The 17,007-nt window shown below is 45.0% G+C and overlaps 1 long non-coding RNA gene across 5 annotated transcripts in view; it reads right to left on the minus strand.

Moving 5' to 3' along the window:
• Window positions 1-4,766: 4,766 nt before the first annotated feature.
• The window catches only part of LOC138987200 (uncharacterized), a 31,774-nt gene continuing 19,533 nt past the window's right edge, over window positions 4,767-17,007 (minus strand). For all 5 annotated transcript variants that reach the window (XR_011463606.1, XR_011463607.1, XR_011463608.1 and 2 more), the window contains 2 exons: window positions 8,291-8,362; window positions 4,767-5,841 (listed from right to left, as the gene is read on the minus strand). This is a non-coding gene — a long non-coding RNA (uncharacterized lncRNA). The remainder of the gene's footprint in view (window positions 5,842-8,290; window positions 8,363-17,007) is intronic.

The following is a 17,007-nucleotide window of genomic DNA, read 5'->3' on the forward strand; positions in this document are numbered from 1 at the left end:
TTAACTTTCTGTTTAGGCAACATATTTTCTTTTTTAAAACACTTTTCGTATTTTTTTTATTTTGGATTGCGTTGGGTCTTCGTTCCTGCATTAGGACTTTTCTCTAGTGTGGGAGTGAGGGCTACTCTTCATTGCAGCGCACAGGCTTCTCATTGCAGGGGCTTCTCTCGTTGCAGAGCATGGGCTCCAGGTCAGAGGCTTCAGCAGTCGCAGGACAAAGGCTCTAGAGCACAGGCTTAGTAGTTGCGGCCCACGAGCGTAGTTGCTCCATGGTATGCGGAATCTTCCCTAACCAAGGAATGAACCCCTGTCCCCTGCATTGGCAGGCAGATTCTCATCCACTGTACCACCAGGGAAGTCCTTTTTTTAACTTTTACGGTGTTGTTTGTTTCACCTTGTGAGTCATAAGATTCCTTAGGCCCTGGGGGACTGAGCAGGCCTCCAGGAGCTTAAGATTAGGGACATAATGTACAAGATGATTAATCTATTTAATGCTGCTGCTAAGTCACTTCAGTCGTGTCCAACTCTGTGCGACCCCATAGACGGCAGCCCACCAGGCTCCTCCGTCCATGGGATTCTCCAGGCAAGAGTGCTGGAGTGGGTTGCTATTTCCTTCTCCAATGCATGAAAGTGAAAAGTGACAGTGAAGTCACTCAGTTGTATCGGACTCTTAGCAACCGCATGGACTGCAGCCCACCAGGCTCCTCTGTCCATGGGATTTGCCAGGCAAGAATACTGGAGTGGGGTGCCATTGCCTTCTCCGAATCTAATTAATACTGTTATATATTATATATGAAAGTTGTTAAGACAGTAAATCCTGAGTTCTTATCACAAGGAAAAAATATTTTTCTTTCTTTTTTTTTAGTTTGTACCTGTATGAGACGATGGAATTCCACTAAACTCATTGTGGCAATCGTTTCATAATGTATGTAAGTCAAATCATTATGCTGCTACTGCTACTACTAAGTCACTTCAGTCGTGTCTGACTCTGTGTAACCCCAGAGATGGCAGCCCACCAGGCTCCCCTGTCCCTGGGATTCTCCAGGCAAGAACACTGGAGTGGGTTGCCATTTCCTTCTCCAATGCATGAAAGTGAAAAGTGCAAGTGAAGTCGCTCAGTCGTGTCCGACCCTTAGCGACCCCATGGACTGCGGCCTACCAGGCTCCTCCATCCATGGGATTTTCCAGGCAAGAGTGCTGGAGTGGGGTGCCATTGCCTTCTCCGAATCATTATGCTATACACCTTAAACTGATACAATGCTGTATGTCAATTATATCTCAAAACTGGAAGAAAAAATAATTTTGAAATAACAAAATATATTTAAAGAGTTCATCTCTACTGTCCCAGAGCAGGAAATGAAGAATCAATTTAGAGCTTGAGGCAGTAGATGAATGCCTGGCACAGAATGGTAACTGTTCGGCATTCTGTTCACTTGGGCTGGTGGGACTATCACCAAGCAGGATGCTCTGGAGCTTACCCAGGACAAACGTGCCCCACGAGCTCCACTTGCCTTCTTGTTTGTAGAAAAACAACATTAGCCTCCTAGGCCTTCCTAGAGTTCCAAAGAATAAAGTTAACCAGAGAAGTGAGGAAATGTAGAAACAAAGGAAAACAGTCAAGCAAGACAAAATAACAATAGTTTAGCCAATAAATGAAGTTCAGGACTTTTAGTTCCTCCTCTAGGGCTAGGGACAATATCTTGAGCCATATCCTTTGATCTGTTTTGCAGATACTGAAATCCCCACAGGTAGAAGATGTTAACTATATGCTGTCCCCGACCAGCTGGAACCAGAAGGTTCATGATGTTGACTCCAGATTACCCCACCACCCACCAAGCAGAAGAATGTCCATGAGTTGATTACGTACCCTACAACCCTCCTCCCTCACCTTGTCTGGAAAAACCTTTCTCAGAAAAGCACCCAGGAGTGCAGGTCTTTTAAGAACTAGATGCCTGGACTCCTTGCTTGGCACCCTACAATAAACTCGGCCCCCTCTTTCACCACAGCTTGGTGTCAGTCAACTGGCTTTACATTGCGTAGGCAAGCAGACCCAAGTTTGGTTCTGTTAACAGGAACACAAAGTACGCCCGGCATTGTCTGAGCTCAAGGGATGGCCACCTTCCCCGTGGTTCTACCCCTGCACGCATACACTGCTCAGCACGCAACTGAAGGCCTGGAGCGAACGCTCTGCGGATCTCCAGAACTCTGTCTCCACGCAGCTGCCTCCTCTTCAGTGTCCTGCCCTGTGAACCGCTCACCGTGGCCTCCCCACATGCCCAACTCCCTCTCCTCAACTCTGGGAGGCCGCCAGGCTCAGCCTGGCCGCCGCCCCCACCACCACACACACACATCACCGCCTGGAAATTCTCTTTAGGCAGTAATCTCGGGAAATCTTAGAGTTCATCCTCTTTGTTTTCTGTCTCTCAGGGATCACCAGCCTGTTCTGCCTGTTGTCTGTTGTCTGAATATCATTGTTTCATGTGGATTGTCCATTTTTTAGTTGTTTAATGCAGGAACGTAGGAGGATAGTCCTTATTATCCCACTGTGAATGGAAACAGAAGTTGGCCTGACTTTGGAGGGCTTCCCTGGTGGCTCAGTGGTAAATTCCTGCCAATTGGGGAGATGTGAGTTTGATCTCTGGGTTGGGAAGATCCCCTGAGAAGGAAATGGCAACCCACTCCAGTATTCTTACCTGGAAAATCCCACGGACAGAGGAGCCTGGTGGGCTATGGTCCATGGGTCAAAAAACTTCAGACACAATTTGGCGACTGAGCACATATGCTCTGACTTTGGAGGAGCCAGTCAGTCAGTCAGTTCCGTCGCTCAGTCCTATCCGACTCTGTGACCCCATGGACTGCAGCACGCCAGGCTTCCCTGTTCATCGCCAACTCCCGGAGCTTGCTCAAACTCATGTCCACCGAGCTGGTGATGCCATTCAACCATCTCATCCTCTGCTGTCCCCTTCTCCTCCTGCCTTCAATCTTTCCCAGCATCAGGGTCTTTTCCAAGGAGTCAGTTCTTCACATCAGGTGGCCAAAGTATTGGAGCTTCAGCTTCAGCATCAGTTGAGTCTGTAAACATGACTTTGTTTGCTTCTTGGGTCTTCTTCAGTCTCCTTTAACCCTTCTGGCTGCAATAACCAGCATAAACACTCCTGTGTATCACACTCCATTGTATCTTCCTACTGAAAAGGGGGAGACTTTATATTGTAATGTACATACCACCTATTTTAATTGTGTATAATTTTGAAAGAGATGGGAATACCAGACCACCTGACCTGCCTCTTGAGAAATCTGTATGCAGGTCAGGAAGCAACAGTTAGAACTGGACATGGAACAACAGACTGGTTCCAAATAGGAAAAGGAGTACGTCAAGGCTGTATATTGTCACCCTGCTTATTTAACTTCTATGCAGAGTACATCATGAGAAACGCTGGGCTGAAACACAAGCTGGAATCAAGATTGCCAGGAGAAATATCAATAACCACAGATATGCAGATGACACCACCCTTACGGCAGAAAATGAAGAGGAACTCAAAAGCCTCTTGATGAAAGTGAAAGTGGAGAGTGAAAAAGTTGGCTTAAAGCTCAACGTTCAGAAAACGAAGATCATGGCATCCGATCCAACCACTTCATGGGAAATAGATGGGGAAACAGTGGAAACAGTGTCAGACTTTACTTTTCTGGGCTCCAAAATCACTGCAGATGGTGACTGCAGCCATGAAATTAAAAGACGCTTACTCCTTGGAAGGAAAGTTATGACCAACCTAGATAGCATATTCAAAAGCAGAGACATTACTTTGCCAACAAAGGTCCATCTAGTCAAGGCTATGGTTTTTCCAGTGGTCATGTATGGATGTGAGAGTTGGACTGTGAAGAAGGCTGAGTGCCGAAGAATTGATGCTTTTGAACTGTGGTGTTGGAGAAGACTCTTGAGAGTCCCTTGGACTGCAAGGAGATCCAACCAGTCCATTCTGAAGGAGATCAGCCCTGGGATTTCTTTGGAAGGAATGATGCTAAAGCTGAAACTCCAGTACTTTGGCCACCTCATGCGAAGAGTTGACTCATTGGAAAAGACTCTGAGGCTGGGAGGGATTGGGGGCAGGAGGAGAAGGGGACAACACAGGATGAGATGGCTGGATGGCATCACTGACTCGATGGACATGAGTTTGAGTAAACTCTGGGAGTTGGTGATGGACAGGGAGGCCTGGCATGCTGCCATTCATGGTGTCGCAAAGAGTCGGACACGACTGAGCGACTGAACTGAATTGAACTGAATTTTGTCTTATCACAGGAATGCATTACGTAGTTTAGAAAGTCAAATAGGACTAAATAACTTTGTTGAAAAACAATAGCCCCTGTCACACTCCTCCCTAATTCCCAGTCCCTACTCCCAGAGGCAACCACCCTCAAAATTTCTAGTTGCTTTCTCTGATATTTACCTTCATATTTCTAAACAATCTGACTTAGCAAGTACTGCTGTTTGCGCTTTCTTTTTTTTAATCTTTCTCTATGACTTTCTCGTCTGAAAGGTGAGGATTTAGTTCTCCGTGTCTTAACCCTCAGTGCACAAACACATGCATGGTGCTGCTACTTTCCCAATATCGTTAAATCCCAACTTAAAGTTCATTCAATATTTAGCATTTAGATAGATGCTAAGTATTTAGATAGTTATGAAACTGTAGTAATTATTCACAGTTGAGCCAAGTAATATACTATGGTCCATTCTATTTCTTCAAAAACTGTTTATTTTCTTTGTAGTTAATAATTATCTGGAAAGACCAACAACCCAGAAGAGAAATGGCCAAAGAACATAAATATTTCACAGAAAAGAAATGCAAATGGCTCTTAAATTATTAAAAAGATGTTCAATCTCACACATAAGATAAATGAAAATTAAAACTACATTGAGATAGCATTTCTCATTTATCAGCTTGGCAAAAATCCAAGAGTTTACAACACAGTCTGTGAATGAGGCTTCAGGGAACAGGCATTTTCATATATTGCCAGTGGGATGGCAAAACAGCACAGCTCACATGGAGCGGGATTTGGAGATATCAAGCAAAATTACAAATGCATTTACCCTCTCACCCAGCAATCCCACTTCAGGGAATTTGTCCTGGAGCTATAGCAGCACACACTTGAAACGATGTATGTATATAGTTATTCATTGTGGCATTCATTTACAACAGTAAAGTACTGGAAAAAACCAAGGGTCTTTCTAAAGAGGCTGGTCACATAAACTACGGTACACCCACACAATGGAACACTAAGCCACTTGACAAAAGAATGAGGAAGCTTTCCATGGAAAGATCCCCAGGACATAATGGAAAATTAAAAAAAAGCAAAGTGTAGAACAATGTATATAGAGTATTGAAAAAAATAAGATAGTATCAGGACTTCCCCAGGGTCTAGTAGTTAAAACTCCACCTTCCAACGCAGGGAGCGCAGGTTCGTGGAATTAAGATCCAACATGCTGCGTTGCACCCCCAAAAATTAAATAAAATAAGAGTCTATTCCTATTGACACATAACCTTATTTTAAAAATACTGGAACTTAATATGAATATAATTAACATACTGAACTGCACACTTGAAAATGATTATGATAATAATTTTATTTGTTTTTTTGTGCATGCTCAGTCACTCAGTTATCTGACTCTTTGCCGCCCCATGGGCTATAGCTTGCCAGGCTCCTCTGCCCATGGAATTTTCCAGGAAAGAATACTGGAGTGAGTTACCATTTCATCCTCCGGGGAATCTTCTTAACCCAAGGACTGAACCCACATCTTCTGTGTCTCTTGCACTGCAGGCAGATTCTTCATGTGTTTTTTTACCACAACTGAAAAAAAAAAAATCAGAAGCGTCTGTGAGAAGTTAACATAATATGGGTGCTTATTTGGGAGGAAACCATGTGCATAAAGTCACTAATTTTGCTTTTTTTTTTGGCTGTGCTGGGACTTCATTGCTGGGAGGGCTTTTCTCTAGTTGCGGTGCAAGGGCTCTCACTGCAGTGGCTTCTCGTTGCAGAGGATGGGCTCTCAGGCACACAGGCTCCACTAGTCGCAGCACATGGGCTCAGTACTTGTGGCTCCTGGGCTCTACAGCATAGGCTCAGTAGTTGCGGCAAACAGACTTAACTTCTCCCATCATGTGGGATCTTCCCGGATCAGGGATTGAACCCAGGTCTCCTGGGTTGGCAGGCAGATTCCTATCTGCCTGTGCCACCAGGGAAGCCCATTTATTTTGCTTTTGATATCATTTTGATTTTTCCTCCATGTGAATGTGTGACTTGTTAAAAAATGAACGTCAATTTAAAATATTGTCTGGACTTATTTTTATTTTCTTTTTCTGATTACTCACTTATCCCCAAACCCTCTTCCTCTCAATGTGGTCGTACTCACCCAGTAGCTTGGCAGCACCCTTTTTCCTGGAGACAGCCTTCTGGAGTCCTTCACTCTGCTACTCTAATCTGGGTTGGTTGGCCCTTGGTTCTGCTGCACAGCTACACCTTTGGGTTTACCTTCACCGACAGTCTGAGAATTCCCTTCCCCTTTTTCCTGTGTTAGAGCCCTGTTTCCTGGATCCCATGTCCCGTTCTCTCTGTTTACTTCTTCTTTGTGGACATATTTCCAAGAACTTCCTGAGAAACGTTTGTTTTGCTTTATGTGTTTAAGTGTCTTGAAGTGCTCGTGATCCTAATCCCATCCTTAATTGCTAGCTTGCCTGGAGTAGAATTTTATGTTGGGAAACATTTTCCCTTAGGATATCAAGGTCTCCTAGTTTCTAGCATTGCTACTGTGAAATCTAAGACTAATTCCTGATCCTTTGTGTGAATGCAAATCTTTTATCACTCTCCCTCTAAAATTTTGGGGCTTCCCTGGTGGCTCAGATGGTAAAGAATCTGCCTGCAATGCAGTTCGATCCCTGGGTCAGGAAGACCCCCTGGAGGAGGGCATGGCAACCCATTCCAGTATTCTTGCCTGGAGAATCCCATGGACAGAGGAGCCTGATGGGCTACAGTCCATGTGGTCACAAACAGTCGTATGTGACTGAGAGATTAACGCTTTCAGTTTTCTAAAATTTTGGTTCTTACGAAGTTTCTAGTATTATTTCTTTGATAGAATGTGCTCAGTCGCTTCTGTCTGTGGCCCCATGGACTCTAGCCCATCAGGCTCCTTTGTCCATGGAATTTTCCAGGCAAGAATACTGAAGCAAGTTGCCATTTTCTAGTCTAGAGGATCTTCCTGACCCAGGGATAGAACCTGCCTCTCTTGGGTCTCCTGCATCGGTAGGCAGATTCTTTATCACTAGCTCCACCTGGGAAGCCCTCATTATTTCTTTGATAGCTTCCTCCCATCTCCTTTCCCTTATTAGTTGGATATATTAGTCTCCTGGGTTGTCGCTCTAATTTTTATATTTCCTCCCCTACTGCCCAATGCCTTGTTTTCTTTTGCTTTTGTAGAGATTTCCTCAGCTAGACTTTCCATTCCTTTGGTTAATTGTTTTCACTATATCTAATTTCTGATTACATTTCTAATTGCTTTTTAATATGATCTTGTTATTTCATGTATCTTCTCTTCTTGAAAAATATTAGTTACCATTTTTGAAACATTTCTTATTTTCTTTGTGATTTCTTTTTCTCCATGTGCTTTCTCTCTTTCTTTTTCCCACTGTTTCTGTTTCCCTCTTCAAATGCCTGCTGATCCTTGGCTATCCATTCATACTATCCATCCAGTCAAAGATATGGTTTTTCCAGTAGTCATGTATGGATGTGAGAGTTGAACCATAAAGAAGGCTAAGCGCCAAAGAATTGATGCTTTTGAACTGTGGTGTTGGAGAAGACTCTTGAGAGTCTCTTGGACAGCAAGGAGATCAAACTAGTCAAACATAAAGGAAATCAGTTCTGAATATTCATTGGAAGGACTGATGCTGAAGCCGAAGCTCCAATACTTTGACCACCTGATGTGAAGAGCCGACTTGTTGGAAAAGACCCTGCTGCTGGGAAAGATTGAAGGCAGGAGAAGAAGAGGACCACAGAGGATGAGATGTTTGGATGGCATCACCGACTCAATGGACATGAGTTTGAACAAGCTCTGGGAGATGGTGAAGGACAGGGAAGCCTGGCATGCTGTAGTCCATGGGGTCACAAAGAGTAGGACATGACTGAGCAGCTGAACAACAACATGTGCTTTATCTCTATTTCCCACTGGGTCCCTCCTCAAACGCCTGCTGATCCTTGGATATCCATTCATACTTCAACATGAGGCACAAAAATATCTGTTGGGTACCTGTATGTACTAGCTGGGTCCTGATTGCACCCCAACAGAATACTAGCTCTTCAAGGCAAAGATCTTGTTGACCTAAAAAAAAAAAAAAAGCACAATGTGAATGTTGTAAGATAAATTTTATTTGGGGAAAAATGAGGACTGCATCTCAGATTTAGCCCTGAGAAACTACTCCAAAGAGGCAGCGGAGGGGAAAGGTCAGTATATACGTGATTTTGGTGAAGGGGGAGTACGTGGAACCAAGCAAATATTTTTCCAGAAGGTTTCTACTAGTCTTGTGAAGCTTTTTCTAGTCACGAGGAACAGTCATCACCATGAAGGATTTTAGTGTTTTTCTAGATATAGGGAGATACCAGAATTGGGCTCATAAAACAGGCTCCTGAAAATATCTAACTGTCCGAAGACCTGTCTTGCCAGTGCCCCTCCCCCACCGCCACCCTCACCAGCAGACTGCCTCATTTCTGCTCTCCACCTTGAACTCCTTCCAGCGGGTGCTGAAGGTCCGCAGCTGCAGCAGCACATGATTTAGTCCTTGTAGAGGAGATGGCAAGTGCCCATGGCGAGTGCCAATTTGTACTGACAGTCTACATCAGCTTTGTTTACAAATAGAGCACCTCGTAGATTGGCACCTAGTAGATGCTCAACAAATATTTGTAGAAGGAAGAAAGGGAGGGGAAAATGGAAGGAGTGAAGGACAGAAGCAAAGAGGGAGGGAAAGAAGGACATCTAGAGCTTCCCTGGTGGCTCAGATGGTAAAGAAAGAAAAGAAAGTGAAGTCGCTCAGTCGTGTCCAATGCTTTGCAACCCCATGGATCGTAGCCTACCAGGCTCCTCTGTCCATGGGATTCTCCAGGCAAGAATACTGGAGTGGGTTGCCATTTCCTTTTCCAGGGGATCTTCCCAACCCAGGATTGAACCCAGGTTTCCCACACTGGAGGCAGACGCTTTAACCTCTGAGCCACCAGGGAAGCCCCAAAGAATCTGCCTGCAATGCAGGAGACCTGGGTTTGATCTCTGGGTCAGGAAAATCCTCTGAAGAAGAGAACGGCAAGCCACTCCAGTATTCTTGCCTGGGAAATCCTATGAACAGAGGAGCCTGGCGGGCTACAGTTCATGGGGTTACGAAGAGTCAGACATGACTGAGTGACTAACAGCCCTGAGTAGAGGCTTTCTTGTCTTTTCTGAAAGGTTAGCCTTTTCTTTGGGACCATTCTCTGGAACTTTTTCCAGAAAAGAATGCTCTAATTTTGTTCCTGGGAGTGCAACCTTAGCTTTCAGGAAGCAGGTAGGGAAAGACGCAAGGGGTTGCATCATTCAGTACACAGATTATTTTTATTCATATGCTTCTTTTACCTATTTTTGCCTGGTGTTCCTAAGGCTAGATTATTTTTTCAAATTCTATCTTCCCAGCAATGTTCCCTGCAGTAGGGGGAAAGAGTCCTTGACTCATGAAACTTCAAATCTACTGAGAAGAAACATAAACAGAAAAGAATATATATATTAATATATACATGCTTGCTCAGTCTCTACATCATATCTGACTCTTTGTGACCCCATGAACTGTAGTCCGCCAGGCTCCTCTGTCCATGGGATTTCCCAGGCATGAATACTGGAGTTGAGTTGCTATTTCCTTCTCCAGCAGATCTTCCCAATCCAGGGAAGATCCATATATATGTGTGTGTGTGTGTGTGTGTGTGTGCAAAATCACTGCAGATGGTGACTGCAGCCATGAAATTAAAAGACGCTTACTCCTTGGAAGGAAAGTTATGACCAACCTAGATAGCATATTCAAAAGCAGAGACATTACTTTGCCAACAAAGGTCCATCTAGTCAGGCTATGGTTTTTCCAGTGGTCATGTATGGATGTCAGAGTTGGACTGTGAAGAAAGCTGAGCGCCGAAGAATTGATGCTTTTGAACTGTAGTGTTGGAGAAGACTCTTGAGAGTCCCTTGGACTGCAAGGAGATCCAACCAGTCCATTCTGAAGCAGATCAGGCCTGGGTGATCTTTGGGAGGAATGATGCTAAAGCTGAAACTCCAGTACTTTGGCCACCTCATGAGTTGACTCATTGGAAAAGACTCTGATGCTGGGAGGGATTGGGGGCAGGAGAAGGGGATGACAGAGGATGAGATGGCTGGATGGTGTCACCGACTCGATGGACGTGAGTCTGAGTGAACTCCGGGAGCTGGTGATGGACAGGGAGGCCTGGCGTGCTGCGATTCATGGGGTTGCAGAGAGTCAGACACAACTGAGTGACTGAACTGAACCAAACTGATATGTGTATATATAAATGTCAAATAATGACAGGTGCTATGAGGAAAAATAAAGCAAAATAAGAGGATGAAGATGAGTAGGAGTGCATGTATGTGACCTTTCTAGCTCATGCAGGTTAGTTATCATAAAAGACATCTCAATGGAGGCAACATAGTGACTGACTAAGTGTATATCTTGGGGAAAAGTCTTCCAGCCTGACGTTCAAAGTACAAATTCTCTGAGGCAACAGTATAGTTAAGGAGGTCAAAGAGCATCAAGAAAGCCAGTGTGGCTGGACAATGGTGAGTAAGGAGGAAAACAGTTTGAGATAAGATGGAGGAAGGAGCCAGGGGCCAGATTAATGAAGAGGCTGATAGACCACAGTGAGAACCTGAATTGTACTGTGTGACTGGGGCCACAGGAGGGTTTGGCCAGGGAGCCCAGGATAAAATCGAAAAGGATCTCTTGGTGGTCGTGTACAGAACAGGATTATAGGAGTGAGAGTGGAAGCTGGGAGCCCCTAGGGGAGGCTATGACCTAGATCCAGGTGAGAGGTGATGGTGGCCCTGCCCAAGTGGTTGAGGTCAGATTCTGGAAGGCAGACCTGACAAGATTCGACGAGGACTGGGAGAGACACGACAGTCAAAGACAACTCCTCTTTCACTTTGTTTCGGTTTTGGCAATTAGGTGGTGCCATTTGCTGAGGAAGGAGTTGCTGGGTGAGGACTGGGTTTAGGGGTAGAAATTAAGAGTGTGTTTTGGCCATCCCAAGTGTATGAGATGCCAATCAGATTCCCTGATGGAGTTGTCACATAAGCAGTAGACCTGCAAGTGTGATGATTAAGATGAGCTTTGGGTTAGATATAAATGTGTGAGTAGGGAGTCCCTGGCTGTCTACGGGTAGGGCTTGCAGGGGTATAGTTGTTTAACTTATGAGGATGCAGGAAAGAGCTGGGTGCCTAACTGCCCCCTTCTCTAAAGCCATCTCCATTACCAGCCCTGGGCCAGACTGTGCCTTGAGAGATGCCATACTCTTCCAAAACCCTTTGGCAAGAGTTCATTCTGCAGGCACCCGCCTTAGAGCTTTTTCATTTCTCAAAAAATCAGTTCCCACTCCTTCACCTGTTGCTTATCTTTCAAAATGTGCTAAACCTCTCATACTTGAAGGAGCTATGTAATTATTATTATATAATGATTCACAGTCATTCTAGTATGGTTTTAAGAAACAGACATGTGTGATTAACCCCTTATGTTTCCCCAAGTCTTTTTGAAGGACAGGATTTGTGCATCACTACAGAAAAAGCTGAGGATTCAAGGTCAGACAGAGTTCCAGTCCCAGCTCCACCATCTACAGATTTGCCAGACTGGAAAGGCTTTTAACCCCAAGACTCTTGAGAGTCCCTTGGACTGCAAGGAGATCCAACCAGTCCATTCTGAAGGAGATCAGCCCTGGGATTTCTTTGGAAGGAATGATGCTAAAGCTGAAACTCCAGTACTTTGGCCACCTCATGAGAAGTGTTGACTCATTGGAAAAGACTCTGATGCTGGGAGGGGTTGGGGGCAAGAGGAGAAGGGGATGACAGAGGATGAGATGGCTGGATGGCATCACTGACTCGATGGACATGAGTCTGGGTGAACTCCAGGAGTTGGTGATGGACAGGGAGGCCTGGCGTGCTGCGATTCATGGGGTCGCAAAGAGTCGGACACGACTGAGTGACTGAACTGAACTGAACTGAACTGATCCCCACTCTGGTGGCTCAGATGGTAAAGAATCTAACTGCAACATAGGAGACCCGGATTCGATCCCTGGTCAGGAAGACCCCTTGGAGAAGGGAATGGCCACCCACTCTAGTATTCCTGCCTGGAGAATTCCATGGACAGAGGAGCCTGGTGGGCTACAGTCCATGGGGTGGCAAAGACTCGACTGAGCGAACACTTTCACTTTCTTCCCACTCTAGTATGGAGATGATACCTACTCTTTGGTAATCATGAGGAAAGATTGGTACCTTCACTCTCCCATCCACTTATAGAACAGTTCCCCAACATGGAACTCTGTTCAATGTTATGTGCCAGCCTGGATGGGAGGGGAGTTTGGGGGAGAATGGATACATGTATGTGTATGGCTGAGTCCCTTCACTGTTCACCTCAAACTGTCACAACATTGTTAATCAGCTAGCTATACCACAATACAAAATATTTTTGGTGTTAGAAAAATTGTATTAAAAAAAAGCAGCTCCCCAGAATACATATGTTAGAATGGGAATGAAAATAGACAAAAAGGGAATAAGAAGAAAGCAGCAGCCAGCCTATGAAGGTGAAGGTCCACCCCCTTGCTCAGATGTATTCACAGCTATAACCATCCACGCTTATCAGTCACTTCTTTCTACCCTGGGAACAAAATGTGCTTGACCATGATGCATTTGTCTATCTTCGGAGCACAAGCAAGGAAGTAACATTAATATGATAATTGAGGTCCAAACCACAAAGGAGCTGCATTTCCATTTGGTGATCATAAATCTATCTGCCCTCACCCCCACTCCCAGATCCTCTGTGCCTGGGTGAAGAACACCCGTGGAGATTGGAGATTGGAAAAGGCTGCTCAGTTATGCCTAACATCTTTGCAAAAAGGACCATAGCTTCCTATAGTTGCTTCCTGAGCTTAAACCAAAAACAAAAACCCCAGAGGAGTATGGGTATCCTCGGTCCGGGCCAGCCCCAGGTCTCTGCCACATGCTAGGCAGACACTAAGCATCCTACACCAGGCTCTACAGCAGGTGGTGTCAGAGAAGATTTTGCTTGGTGATGAGTTTCACAGTATTGGAATGAACAAAGCTAAGTTATCCACACACTAAAGCAAACGGCACTTGAGACGTTTCTACAAGTCTAGAAACTTCCTTGATCTTGTCTGAAAACCCATGTCTCTATCTTGATGTTGTTTAGGACTCTTTTTTTTGGTGTGGCTCTTGGAAATCTTAGTTCCCCAAGCAGGGATCGAACCCACACTCCATCCAGTGGAAGGAAACATGGAGTCTTAACCACTGCACTTGCAAGGAAGTCCAGCCCCAAATCAATTCTGATACTGCTTGGTGCTCCTTTGGGGCACCACCATCCATAACAATAAATGTGGGCAGCTGCCGCTGTGGGCCAGGCACTGGCAGAAACCTAGGGAGCGGCAGCATGGGCATGGCTTCATTCCTGCCCACATGGACTGAAAGGATGGTGCCACCGTGTACCAGCTGGGTGGTATTCATGCCCCTTAGGCCTCTCTGATGATGTTAATTCCAGCCATGCAAGGTTAGTGTGAGGGCTAATCTGGCAGGTTGTGTAACCCTACATGCCTGACACATTACAGATGCTCAGCAAGAGGTCACTGTTATTACTGATAATAAGTAAAAGTGGTACTGTTTCCTAGATGTCAAACAAATATCAAAGTCATGAAAGTTTACAGGAGTTCAAAGGGTGAGGCTCACTAAGTTGACCCGGGAGACTTTGCGAAGGAAATTGCAACTTGACATAGAGTTGTTAGATAAACTACAGAACCCCTAGTTGGACTGGAATTTCAGATAAGCAATGAATACTTTCTTAGTGTACGTATGTCCCAAATATTACACAGGACATACTTATACTGAAATATTCTTCATTGTTTATCTGAAATTCCAATTTAATTTGGCATGCCCCATTTTTATTTGCTAAATCAGGTAAGCCTAATCTGGAAGAAAAGGTAGCATAGATGGGCTGGAAGAAGAAGATGGGGGATCCCCCACAAGTTAAGTGGAAGAGCTACCACACATGTATTTACATCTGTCAGGTGCTGTGCTGAGCAATTTACAGGAGTATCCCGAACTCTTGTAAAGAAAGTGAAAGTGTTAGTTACTCGGTCATGTCTGACTCTACGACCCCATGGACTGTAGCCCACCTCTGACCATGGAATTCTCCAGGAAAGAATACTGGAATAGGTAGCCGTCCCCTCCTCCAGGGGATCTTCCTGACTCAGGGATCGAACCCAGGTCTCCTGCATTGCAGGCAGATTCTATTACGGCTGCAGATGAGGGAACTGAGACTCAAGACTCAAGAATTGAGACTTGAGACCCCTTAAATCCCCACCCCACCCCCACCCCGTCTGCCTGGCTCCTAAGCACCTGTCTCTTTGCAAGCACCACATCCTCCCAGGGGGCAGCCAGGAAGCAAAGGAAAAAAGCGTGAATACCCACCTTCATGAGAGAGCCCACCCCACGCATCTGTTCCAGCTCTGTTCCAACACAGCCTCACTTCTGAACACTCAGGAGCCTTCAATTTTTGTTTTTCATAATTTTTTTTTTTTTTGAGAGCTGAATACAGCAGCTAGGCTTATAGATTGCCCCTCCCTTTAACATTTCTATTTAACCAGGATACATTTGGGGGTGCCTTTCAATTATTCATACAAATCAAGTGTTTTTTCCATTCTCAGTTTTGAGTTCCATGTTATCCATCCCAGAAACCACAGCAGGGAACGGTGCCCAGTTGCCAGAGTGTCAGCATCCTTCATCAGTCAGATGCCAGGAAATTTCATTATAAAGACAAATTTACCACAGGTCATCTTGCCCTCCCACAAAAGCTATCCCAAAACAAAGGATTGATTCCCTAAGAAGATAAACGTTATATATCAGAACTACAATAACCTAATACCACATTTTCTTCAAATCAGATTTTGAATTCCACTGGTTCCATATGCAGTGTAATTACAGCAACACTCTAAATGAGGCAAAGTTCAAAGAGTATGAAATAAAGATATCCTAAAGTGTGATGGCTTTTATCAAATTAGTTCTGTGCCAATGCAGGGTCTTTATTTGCTGCAAAGTAATCTTCTTTAAAAAAAAAACAAAAAAAACACGCAGCTTAATTCCGCAAACACTATCCAAGAGCCCACTCTGGGCACAGACTGCAAGGAAGACTCTGAGAGCCAAGTCAGTTCTGCCCTCCAAGGATGTGTGACAGGGAACGGACACATATTCAGCTAAATTTCAGAAAGGAAGGAACGAAGTAAACATTGTAAAAGACAAAATGTCATGGGGGCCTAGAAGAGGGAGTGATTAATTCACACTGCGGGGAGGTGGTACCGAGCCAGCTGGGAAGGATGACTAGGACTCTGACAGCTGGTGAAGGCATCCAGGCAGAGGGAACAGCTTAAGCAAAGGTAGAAGGCCATGGTGTGCAGGAGGACCGATCAGCATCTAATTGATCAAAATGTGTATGGCGACACTCTAATTATTCTATGTTGTCAAATATCATCACACCTACTCGCTTCAGAAGTAAAAAATCACATACCTGCATGATTACCCCTCTAGGCCTTTTAACTAATGACGCACAAGCAGGGTGGTTTTTTAAAAAGATACTAATTTCCCAGACTAAACCACCCTCCCGGGTCCCCGGGCCCTTTACACACATTCCATCGAGAGAAACACATACCCTGGCCAACAACAGACTCCTTTCTTGCCCCTGATTCTCGTGGGCTCCTCGGCATCACTACCTCTAAACGCCCTCATTAACACATACTCCAGGCCACACAGGCACACATATTACCGAGTCCCCATACGCAGTGCCAGACAGGAAACACATTTGGAGGATTTTAAACAATTTTAAAATGTGCCTTCAAATTTTACAACTTGCTTTACTCGCCTGAGGGAGGAACCAAGACCCTTATATAAATATCACCCCAAACAGGCCTGCTCTACATCCCACCCAGCTCGGGGATCTTGCTTGTTCTATGTGAGGCTCAGGGGGGATGTAGGGGGTTTTGTTTATTTTGATTTTTCTTTTTTTCATTTCATCTGTGTCTTCTGTGAACACTGGCTTTTTCAGTCGTGTTTATTTTATAGGCACTCCCAGTAGCCGATGGGACAGAAGCAGCGTTCCTTGTTCAGGACGTGAGCCACACAAGCATCCCAGGACAAAACTATTTATCAGGCTCCTGGTAGACTTATGAGGAAACTTCTCAAGGATATAGTTTCCTACCATGAGTTGGACAGTTCCTAGAATGAATGAGGGTGGCTGTGGGCAAAGGAAAGGACCTCAGAGCAGAGGCTGGGGCACCTGGAGGGTGCTGGCTGAGATGAACCCCTCTCAGTCCCCCAGCTTCTGGCCCAGTGTCTTTATCTGCAGGAGACCCTCAGGAGCCCCCCTGGCTGCTTCATTTACTGTCCCTCTCACTGGTTCACAAACCAGAGTCTCCAGTTAACTTGGCTGTTATTTGTTGTATTTTTTAATCACCCTTGTTGTTGTCTTTATTCAGTCACTCAATCATGTCTGACTCTTTGTGACCCCATGGACTGTAGCCTGCCAGGTTCCTCTGTCCATGAGATTACCCCAGCAAGAATATGGGAGTGGGTTGTCATTTCCTTCTCCAGGGGACCGTCCCAACCCAGTGATCAAACCAACATCCCTTGCATTGGCAAGTGGATTCTTTACCACTGAGCCAGCAGAGAAGCCC

This window comes from Bos mutus, chromosome 3 (assembly GCF_027580195.1).
Source record: "Bos mutus isolate GX-2022 chromosome 3, NWIPB_WYAK_1.1, whole genome shotgun sequence".
NCBI classification, from domain to species: domain Eukaryota; kingdom Metazoa; phylum Chordata; class Mammalia; order Artiodactyla; family Bovidae; genus Bos; species Bos mutus.